The sequence below is a fragment of the Manis pentadactyla genome, chromosome 8 (genome assembly GCF_030020395.1).
Source record: "Manis pentadactyla isolate mManPen7 chromosome 8, mManPen7.hap1, whole genome shotgun sequence".
NCBI lineage: Eukaryota > Metazoa > Chordata > Mammalia > Pholidota > Manidae > Manis > Manis pentadactyla.
In genome coordinates this window covers 15,611,490-15,622,500 of record NC_080026.1, presented here as the reverse complement: position 1 = coordinate 15,622,500, position 11,011 = coordinate 15,611,490, and positions in this window count along the sequence as shown.

Below are 11,011 nucleotides of genomic sequence, written 5' to 3'. Positions count from 1 at the left end.
ACACTATCTGAGAAAAAGTGGTACAACCATCCAGATGTTTACTGGCTATTAATGGTGTTTTATGTAAAGATTGCAGTTGTTCAAGCTGGTGATTACATTTGTGGTATCAGTACCCAGGCTGCGGGACCTTTGAACTTTGGACAGAGCAGTGGTTCTCAAATTGGGACCCACAGTAGCAGCTTCAGCAATGCCTAGGAACCTGCTACAAAGTCAAATTCTCAGGCTCCATCCCCGGGGTAGGGGGTGCGGTCTGCCCGCTAACAGAACGTCTGTGGGCAGAGCCAGCCATCTGTGCTTCTACTAGCGCTCCAGGCGAGTCTGATGCGGGCCTGTGTGAGAACCCCTCCTAGACATGAGGATTCTTTGGTGACCTGTGTCAGTATAGCATGGCTCACAAAGACAGAGCCTTCTCCTGCATTAGAAAAAGAAGGAGAAAAAAAGAAAGTGAGACCAACAAATGAATAAATAAAAGGATAAGGGAAGGAAAGGATGAGAGGATAAGGATAAGGAAACTTGACCCTCATAATATAGTTCAAGGCTACAAACGGCTGCCTGAAAGGGCTACTCACTGGCAGGGAAGCCACAGATAACCCACCCTAGTGTGCAGTTCACCTGTCTAGAAGGCATGCTAATGACTTCTGAAGGTCTTTTTCAGGTTTCCCAGTCTTGCCTTGCCTAGATCTCTGTAAAGGACTTGGTTAATTTTGTTTCTCTCCTCAGTACATTTACAGATGAGCCGGTCACCATCTTCTGTGTAAGGCCACTTGCTTTCTGCGTATTCCCCAGTCGCTCAGCAAGGGTGAGAGCTGCCCTCCCCCTTCCTCCCCCTCTTAGACTGTCTGCTAACCCCTCCCTCTTTTTGCCTATCCAGGAAATACTTCTTTTACCACAAGTAGAGACAAGTTTCCTGAACATTTTGCCCTTGTTTTTTGAAGGAACCTCTTTGATTTGTCACTTAAGTGTTTCTGACTCTGACAGCCCTCTCCACAACAAATACAAAGGAGCTACTTTTTAACATGGGAAGCTATGATTACATTTCTCTTTAGTCCTCAAGAACCCGGCCTAGAAAAGACACTCAATAATTCTTTGTTAAACTGAATCTAATCAGTTAGCCTAAATAACCTTCCTTCGCTGGTCACTTCCCCATGTCTCTTTAGCTACACTGACTATTTATACTTTGATTTGAAGGAATGGTTTGCTTCATGACTCTTCTGTAAGACAGTTCTGTCTACATAGGATTTATATGCACAGGGTTATGCGGGATTTAGGAAAATCTACTGCTGGACTGATGGATCATAATCAATTCTTATTAACTACAACTCCTTGAAACTCCTTAATACCTGTGTCTTACAGAGTCTGTTTTCCTCTAGTTTGAGCTATGGAAGTATTTCCATAATCTTTATTCTAGTTTGGGAAACTTAATATGTTAAAATGATTGCCCCTCTCTTTCTGTGTCATAAGCCAATTTAATGAGCCTACATATACTTTAAATCCCAGTTAACTGCTGAAGAGGTTACAGAGGTTGTGTCCACCTGCCTGGGCACAGCCTGCCACAACAGCTCAGGACTGGTACCTGGAGTTGTTGAGGCAGGTCACATTTTTAAAGACAATTTTGTGTCGAATGTGATGAAGCTTACTAGATTTATGCACATTACTTTATGTTATCAGGTTTGTCCTACAAAATCACTGGAGACAGTTCAGTCTGTTATTTGTTGCTCTTTATGATATTGTATTGCTCTCAGGGGATTTAATATAGGCTTTTAAAATGTGTGGTTGTGTATTCAATAGAAATTTAGAGAGGTTCTCTGTTTACCTATGTACTAAGGTGCAGAATTTCATTCTCAACTTCAGTGATTCGCAAACCGTGAGCATTTGAAGATAGGAGTTTCAAACTTCGGTTTTACAATAGTGCTGATAAAAGCCAGTCAACTCCATATTTTTAATGCACCCCTCCTATTTTAATAGTTCCCCACCTCTAAGTTTCCTGCCCTGAATTCCACATTCACTGTATTTGTAAAGATGGAAGTGAAAGAAGCTTTTTAGTCCTTTTTGGTGTCATCTATTAGCAATCTCTTTTACCCATTTAATAAAGGAGTCACATTTTCTTTTTTTCCCATTCACCTCTTGAAACCTCCAACTCACTTGACCCTGCCATAAAGTCCTAGAAAAACCATATGAGTTTGAAATGCAAGCAGTTTCAGCAGCATTGTAATACATTTCAATTTCAAAGCACAATGAATACTGACAGTATAATAGAGACTTTAAAAAGAAAGGTAAAGCAAATAATGAATGTGGTAAGAATTTTTAATTCCACTAAACTCAGCAGGTGTAAGGAAGCATTTTGTTGCATATTAAGCCTATCAAGTTACTGTAAAACTGAAGAATTTGATCTGCCTGTGTAACTCATTGAATCTGCATCTGATTTTAAAAATGTTATTTAAAAACCTAATTTTTAAAATATAATGTTGTTTCAGATGTCTGTGCTCCTTATAGACATCTATGTATTTAAGTAATATGCTTTAGACTAATAAGGCTTATAAAAAGAAATCTGACTGCAACTTACAAAGGTTGATTTTTTTTCCTTGGGTGACTACAATGAATTTACTAGATCAAAGAACTGCATCCTTTTAATAACTGTCACCTGGGTTGAGAATTACGCTGAGTTTAAAAAATGCAAACAATACTACTACTTCTAAATTTATTTTGTTAATGAAGCCACTACATAAATTTAGCACTTTTTTTTATTAATTGCTCACACTGAAAAGAGCTAAATTCAGAATAACTCTCTGTTTCAAAGACCTAATTGCCAAGGACCTAGCCTTAATATTAACTAGGATAATTATTATGCAAAGCATACCCACCCAGAATGTTTGCATAGCTATCACAAGCGCTTTCATAAATGATGCTTTAATTAGTCTTAATTAGAATTTGTTTAAGTCAGCAGGGAATGCAGGGCCCGTGAAATGATGTATGTAATAAGCATAAGGCTCACTTTTTACTTGGGGAATAGAGCTGACAAAATCACATCACGTTAAATTGATTCAGTCAGAATTAAAATTCTTATGGTATTAATTAAATGGGGGATCTCATTAGCAGGCTGCAGGGTGACAGAAAGACTCTTTGGCGACCCGATGTGAGGAAAGAAACGCTGAAGGAGAGTACTGTTACACCCCAAAGCCACCTCATTCTTAGATGTAAGCATGACATTCAGCTTGGCCCAAAGTTGTCCAACTACATGTAATATTTAGCTACCAGGAACCCAGAACAATTATTTTTCTAGGACACTTGTTTTCTTCAAGCTTCTGCACCTCAGTAAAAAAAATCTGAGTATTCAGAAACGTCATTTATATTTGACGAACCAACTCAGTAAGCTTGGGAATCAGTAAATAATTACAATGGATAAATGTGGGTTTTTTAAATTTAACATGTTTTCCTTAAAGGACATGAAATTCATTGAGCAGTTATATTTACTGTTCTTTATTTCCGATAAATGTTCTTCTCATTGGTTCAATGATAATACTAAAAACATAACTTTGATCAAATAAATAAATAGAGGGTTATTGATTAATAAATTCACAGAGCCTTTGGTGATTTTTCTTCTTTTCGCTGCATAATAAAAGAAGCCATACTCTTAGTTATAAAACAGTTCTGAGTTTGCAAGTCTAGTCCAATTAGCATATGTTTTGTGAATGGCAAGGGGCATATGCTGCAGCTATGTACATTTTTGGTCAATATTAACGATTTGGCTTCATTTCTTCCAGCCTGTGTAAAAATGAGTATTTTGCTTATAAATGCTGAATGGGCAGAAAAATACTGAGGCTAAAGTTTCCTATTAAAAGACACTGAGTTAGACAGCTGATATTTAACTCTAGAGGAAGTATGTCTTAATTGTTATCCATAGGAACACGTAAGTTTGTTTTTTCTTTTTAATACATAGCCAAATCTTTAAGGAGAGATCAGAAAGTTAATTTAATAGTTGGTGGAATTTAGAAGTTGTTCCCCGTCACACTTTGTCACATAAACAGATTAGTAAAGAAAAGTGCAATATCTACTATCAACAACCCTCTATCTGGGAAACTGGTTTTGATTTCCTCTTATTTTAAAAATGAATAGACTTCTTCCATATTTGAACAGTGGAAAATATCATTAGAAGTATCAAGGAGAATGTAGACTGTGGGTAAACTATTTGTCAGAAAGAGATTCATCCTTGCCTCCAAATGGGACAGTAAGTTTCAGTCTCAAAGGTCAGTTTCCTCTCTCCAGTAATTTTTATTTTCATGGAGTAATATTGTATTGTGTCATTTCCTGTTCCATTTAGACTTTTTCTCCCCAGAATGAGGTATCAGATTTAAAGGCACAGTGCAGATTGTTAAAAAACAGATTAAGATTGTCTCACTCTATTCTGAAATGCTTTGTGTGTATTACATCTTCCTTACCTATTTCACCCATTTCTGGCAGGTTGTTGAGAGTCTAAGTAAAGACATAACAACAATGCCCAGCCATTCAAATCCGGAGAACATTTAAAGAAAGTCAAAACACAAGATGCCAATGCCTTTTCAGCAGAGTGTAACGGATGAAAATACACTCTGTAGCCATCCACTTCTTTAAACCTCATTCTGGAATTGCTTTAACAAGGTCAAAAACTCATCTGACGTTGGGCCATTTCCTTGACAACACAAAGAAAGAAAACACAAGTTCATTCTGAGTTGATCCTTTTTGCAAAGATGATGTTACGCAGAATAAACATTATGGAGTGTAGTTTCCTCTTTAACATTTTCAAACACAAAGTCAAGTGGCTTGTTCTTCAGTGGTGTTAGACAGAATATACCAGATGAACCAGCAACTGTACAGGCGACAGGGTATTTTGCATATCAGTAACTGAGTAAACATACGTATTAAGATCTGCAAATGGTCAGTTTTGAAATGAATTCTGTGTTGGGCCTAGGAATTTATATGAGATCTGCTTGCTTTAGTGTTCTTCTACAGACTTATTTTGGGCTTTTTTTAAAAAAAAATTTAAGATGTCTAAAACAATAATCCCAGTTTGGTGCCACAATCATGAGTGGAAAAAAATTTTCAACACATCCTATTTAGGAAACTGGCTTTCTCATGGCTATTTTTCTTCTCGGGGGGGGGAAAAAAAAACATATTTATTTTATAACTCTGCCTGGAGCCATCTCCTGTGTTTCTTGCCTTTAGCTGCAGATAAACCTCTACTGAGGCTTTTTACAGCCTAAAGGAATACAGTAAAAAGGTTACATAAACATTCAGAAAAATAAATTAACTCTAAGCTTTCTAAATGCCCTGAAGAGGGACAGGCCATGTGGAATGCAGTGGTTTTGATTTAGGTAAGGCCTGCTGACCAATATTCAATTCCATTTGTAAAATTAATAGCTCCTCCATGAACTGAATGAATTTAAATTCAGAAATATCTCCTTGATACCTCATGAGGATATAGTGAATGGTATGGGGTTTAGGATCCTAGAGGCATAGATTTGCACACTGGCTTTTCTGCACACTAGCTCTGAGACATTTGGGACATCAGGAAAGCTCTGTCTACCTTACATGAAGAATGAATGCCTGTGATGTCCCCGAAGCCATGGGGACAAGTACTCCATGAGGGCAAGACTAGAGATGAGTAGCTTTGCCAGAGCCAAAATATAATATGGCTTAATGCATTTTTATTGAATGAATACGAGGATAAACCAAAATATTGTTATAGCAGAGTGTAACGAATGTAGTGATAAAAGAAAAATAAACTTTTATACGTAACAACTATCAGATCATTTCTGGAAAGCAGTTCATGATAATGGAGGAAAGAGGAGAAACACAGGCACTCAAACTATAGAAAATATTGTTTTGCAGCAATGGGGGAAAAAAAGGGTACCAAGAGTGAGTTTATTAAACCTGGAGAGAAATATTGATTTCTTTTATTACAATTTTCTATTAAAAGCTGCTACATAATTTCGTTGAACTTGAGCCTACAAACAGCATCAGAGCTTCTGTATAACCTGAAATAACAGAAAATTTAGAATGTTGAGAAATTTGTTATTGTTTGTGGAGTATCTGTTGGGAGTATTTAATTCATCCCAACATTCTCTTCAAGATTTGCCTTGATATAAAGGAAATCTTTAAAGATAGCATGGCTAAATTCTACAGTAAATCAAGCTGCAAGAGCAAATAAAGACCAGAAAGCATGATTTTTTTAGAAAGCTGGGAGGGAAAGAAAAATCACCCATGTGTGATTGTAGAAATTATGGCAAATAAGAGTGGGGGTGCTTTGTATTTTTGTGGATTAATGCTGACTCAGAAGTCATGCCATTGTCTGTGAGGCCCTGATAGGTCCCTTATTTGCCATTCTTTCGCTATATTTAAATGGTCAGAAACTATCCTTGTCCTTGTACTCCTAGGCGTGTTGTAAGACTAATAAGCTGATATTTTAAATAGCAGATTTGTTCGTAGGAAAAAAGCAAAGAAGTCCAGGAGCACAAGGAATCTCTATAGGAACCTAACCACATTTCATTACCATTTATTAGAATAGGCTCTTTTGGTTTCCTGGTATCACAGACCCTACCAACAGTTATATTCTGTGTTTATAACATCCTAGTCAAAAGTCTTAGGTACGTTGAATTATTTATTTCTGTTACCTCCTAAACTGCTACCTTAACAATTAATTCTTTCATAGCTTTAAACACACACAACATCTTTGAGCTGAGAATTGTTTGCAGAATATTGATTGTAATAAAGAGTGACTAAATTCTTGATCTTTCACTGCTAACCACTTTAAGCTCCACTTCTCCATCTTTCTCTTCCACTCTCTATCTGAACAAACTATAAGAAAGCCTTCTTGTTCCCCCTCAGGCACTGATGGGCTGTCCAAACCACGCCAGCCCCAACCAGTACGCGTGGGACCCTCAGCTCAGCCCTAACCCTTAACCACCTTTAATCAAACCCCAGGGCAGATCCCTTTCCCTGCTCTCTTAAGCAATGCTGGGACTCGCTTGGGAGCCAACTCCACTCTCCCCAGGAAGCTCATTCTGTGCACACTAAACCTTTGTAGGCCCTCTTGCTGTGTGTGGCGTCATCAGTCTCAGCATCTGAACCAAATCCCGGGAGTATGAGTCCCTCCACCTCTGCGGGATGGTCACACCAATGAAAAGTGTGTCCTTACCACAGACACAGGTTCATGTAAAAAGTGGAGGGCAAGAGATTGTTTGTTTGTTTGTTTTAACATAATGTGCTTTTCGCCTGTGATTTCTTTTAGATCCTGGATGCCCTGTGGACCAACAGCTCTGTAATAGACCACAAAGAACCAGATATTGATATGATTAAGAATATCAACAGCAGGGGCAGAGGTTAGGAGGAAAACTTGAAGGGCTATCAAGTCCCATTTCTTCAGGGCACAAGTTGATCTCCAGCTGGGATCAGAAATTTTCCCTAGTGATGTAGCACTCCCTAATTAGCTGCATTAGGGAAGACTCAGCCTTTCTCGGAGCGCTGGCCTCAGTTGGAGACAGGAAACTCACCTACTTCACTGGTAAGGCTGTAACACTTAATTAATTAATGGTTGCAGCATATTTATGATCTTGGGATAAAAAGACTATAGGAGTGAGAGTATTGCTACTGAGAAACATGAATCACTTTGGCAAATTTGTGAATCCCAATTGAAATATAGTTTTTCTCCAAAGACAGATGAGTTTTGAATAGCTTTAGAATTTTTTTCCTCTCCATTAATTCTAAAAACTTGGGTCAGTTTTCTAAAATAAAACGTATTTTTACTATAGAATTTAGTTCTCATGGAATAAAGCTTCAAGGTAAAATTGCATGCTGACAGCAAACATGTTTGCTATAATAGTGAACATGGAAAGGAAATAAAGAGTCTTAATCCAGTAATGAAAATTCTCATTGTCCATATAGATAAGGGCTCAAAGTAAAGATGACATGACTGAACAAAGTTAGGAGACAGGTCTAACTGATACTTAACTGAGAACACCTCTCTCTTGGTTTTCTAGGAAGCAGGCATAATGGGTAGGATCAAACAGTTCAACTAAACTGTCCAAGAAATAAAGGTGAGCAGAGGTACGTTCCACGCAAGCTCTGGACTAATAGCAAGGGCTAGAAGAGAAGTCAGATCATTGGAAAACACTGAAGGGATATCTAAATTGTTATGGCACAAGGAAGTATTAGTGGGATGGCAGTATCTAAATAGAGTGATGCAAACACTTTGAAAAAATGGACTGTTTATATGGCCTCTCTCATCATTTCAGAGTGATCTTAAATAGAGAAACACGGCATTAAAGCTTTTTCTCCTTTTAAGTTTTCCCCTGTCTTGTCTCTGCTATATGAACCCATCTCCCAGTCTCCACCACTCTGGGACTTAACTGCTGACTCCCAACTATTCTACACCATAATGCAGCAAGAGAACTGTGTTTTCAACTCACTTCTTTCTCAAAGGAATATAGCATGGAAAATATATTTACGTTGGGCTACTTCACTGGGTTTTAAACTCCCTAATACTTGAAAGGGGTTTAGCAGTTAGACTACCCCAAATGTGTTGATCTACGGGGTGAAGCACAATTGAAAAAGAGTGGAAGAAGGCTTTAAAGAAAATGAAAAGTACAGAAAGAAAACATTTTCTAAAATGCCCCAAAGCAATTACCACTTGCACTTTGACCTTCTCAATTTTTGTTAATAGTAGGCAGGGTAGTAGGAAGGAAATGTATGAACAAAAGCTTTGCAGAAAGAAGCCTTGGGTCAGATAAGGAATTGAGCTAGAGGATAACCAACTATCAAGATGCTTTCTGGGCATCAGGGAATAGGATGTTCCTTCGTAAGATGGCTTCATAATGCTCACCTTCACATGGCAGTTCAGGGGGCAGTGAAAGCTCATGCAAAATAATGCTATTGCATTTCTAAGCCTCTGTCTTCATAAAACATGAGAAAGGTGGTGCACCATGAGCTTATCCAGTAAATCTCCTTTTAAGTATATAGGACAAGGTTCCAGCTTAGAGGCTCTATTTTAAGCAAAGCAACGACCCCTAAATGCACCATCCATCTCTTTCTCCATAGATGGGGCTTAGAATCCTCTCCTATTTATGTTTGCACTTGTCTTAGTCTCTGTGTTTGTCTACATATTGTTCATTATGAAAAAAGTATAAAACATTTGTATATGTAACATATTATGTATTTTTGAGAATATCATGGATATGCATACGCATATGTCTCTTTGGCCCAGTTAAAATTCAGGAAGTGATTCCCACATCTTGAACAAAGTATGTATGTTGGAGGTCATTTTTGAAGCATTGAATAGGCTTTGTACAGTGGGAATTTTCTATGTTTGGGAAAGAGAGCGAGAAAATACAGTATAGCCAACCAACCTACAATCCAGTGGGTAATCCCCTGAACTCCTCTCTGATTGATTGGTTACCCTTCCCTCATAATTACTGTTTCAAAATATTGGGGACTGCACCAACTAATGCCTTACCAGTATTCAGTTTTATGGCCAAAACATGTAGGGGGAAAAAGCAAAAATCCAAGAGCATAGGACAAGAAAATTAAAAAGTTGCATAGGCTAGGGACTATACTTAACTCACTTTCTTGTCTGTGGTTCAAACCTATTAAACACCCTTAAATGGGTAAAGTCACCAGCATATGAAATTCAGTGGTCATGTGTGCCATGTCAATTTTGATGGGAGAATGAGTCAGTGCCATCAAGAGGTACTCACCAGTGATGAGAAGAAGTGAAAACAGGAATAGGAGACAGTTGAAAGAAGGCAAATAAGGACATAGGGATCCTGATTTTCATAAAAGAGAAAAAAAAAAAGCAGGTGGAAAATACACTAATCACTGGATGGTGACTATTGAGAAAGCACCCCTTTATGATTGTTTGCTTACTAAGCCCAGGTCTGAAGATGAAAAGGGGTAAATAATAACATTGTTCAGGATCCTAAGAGATCTCTAGTTATCAATCTATGAATTAATCATGAAATATTTGTAGTAAAAGAAAGACATGGTCCTTACCTTCAGGGTTATAATATCCTAGTTAGGGAGAGAAGATACGCCCATAGGTAAAGTTTCCATGACATTGTGCAGTAACCTCTAGGGGAACCTGAGGTTTTCAAATTAGCTCACACTGAAACCTATGCATGGGTTTCATGAACTCAACAGCCCCACTCTTTCCCAGCCCTACTCCCTGAATCAGGGCATAAACTCAGCCAGCCCTCCCACACACGGATGTCTGCAGAGAGTTGCTCAGCTGTGCTCATGAACTGCTCGTTGGTGTTTTCTGCTCCAGCTTTCCCCTGATGCCTGTAAGACTCTTGCAAAACAGCCTCACATCTTCAGCAGCTGCCAGTGCCCGCCAGGAGGTTGCTCAGCCTTTGGGTGGCGCCATCACTCCTTCTTCGAGGGCACGGCCTACTGGGTGGCTTGCAGCGTAGTTGGGCAGAAGACACGCTCCCTAGTTTGTTCACATGAGCCCCAGAAGAGGCACTGCTTGAGCCCTGTGTATCATGAAACCACTCTTGAAAATATCTCCTTGACCTTCTGATTCTAGTCGCAGTAAAGGTTGCAGGGGTTCTGGGATGACATGAGAACAGACTCGATGCCATTGCCTTTATGGTTCATTGTGTTTTTCTGTTTTGTTTGGTTTGGTTTTTTATGTATGTCTGTGTCCCAGGTGCCAGGTACCCTCCTTACTTTTTGATCAGAAATAACCCCCCCATGCATCCTGAGTCATGCAGAAGTAAATACTGCCTAACCAGGGTGAGGTTGGGTCCCAACTTCTGCTCTGCCTCTGCGCTCGGGATCAGCTGTGCCCGGAGATGATATCATGACACAATGAAAAAATTCAAAGGGCTGGAAACTTTCTGTAGCCTATGGCGGTCAGACCAGCAAAGCAATAACAGATGACACTAGACTTTGTTGTCACGATAATTCAAGTTTTACAGGAAGGAAGGAAAAGGGAGATCAGAGTGGCTTTCCGAGTAACAGTGGTGTGTTGCACGCTGGT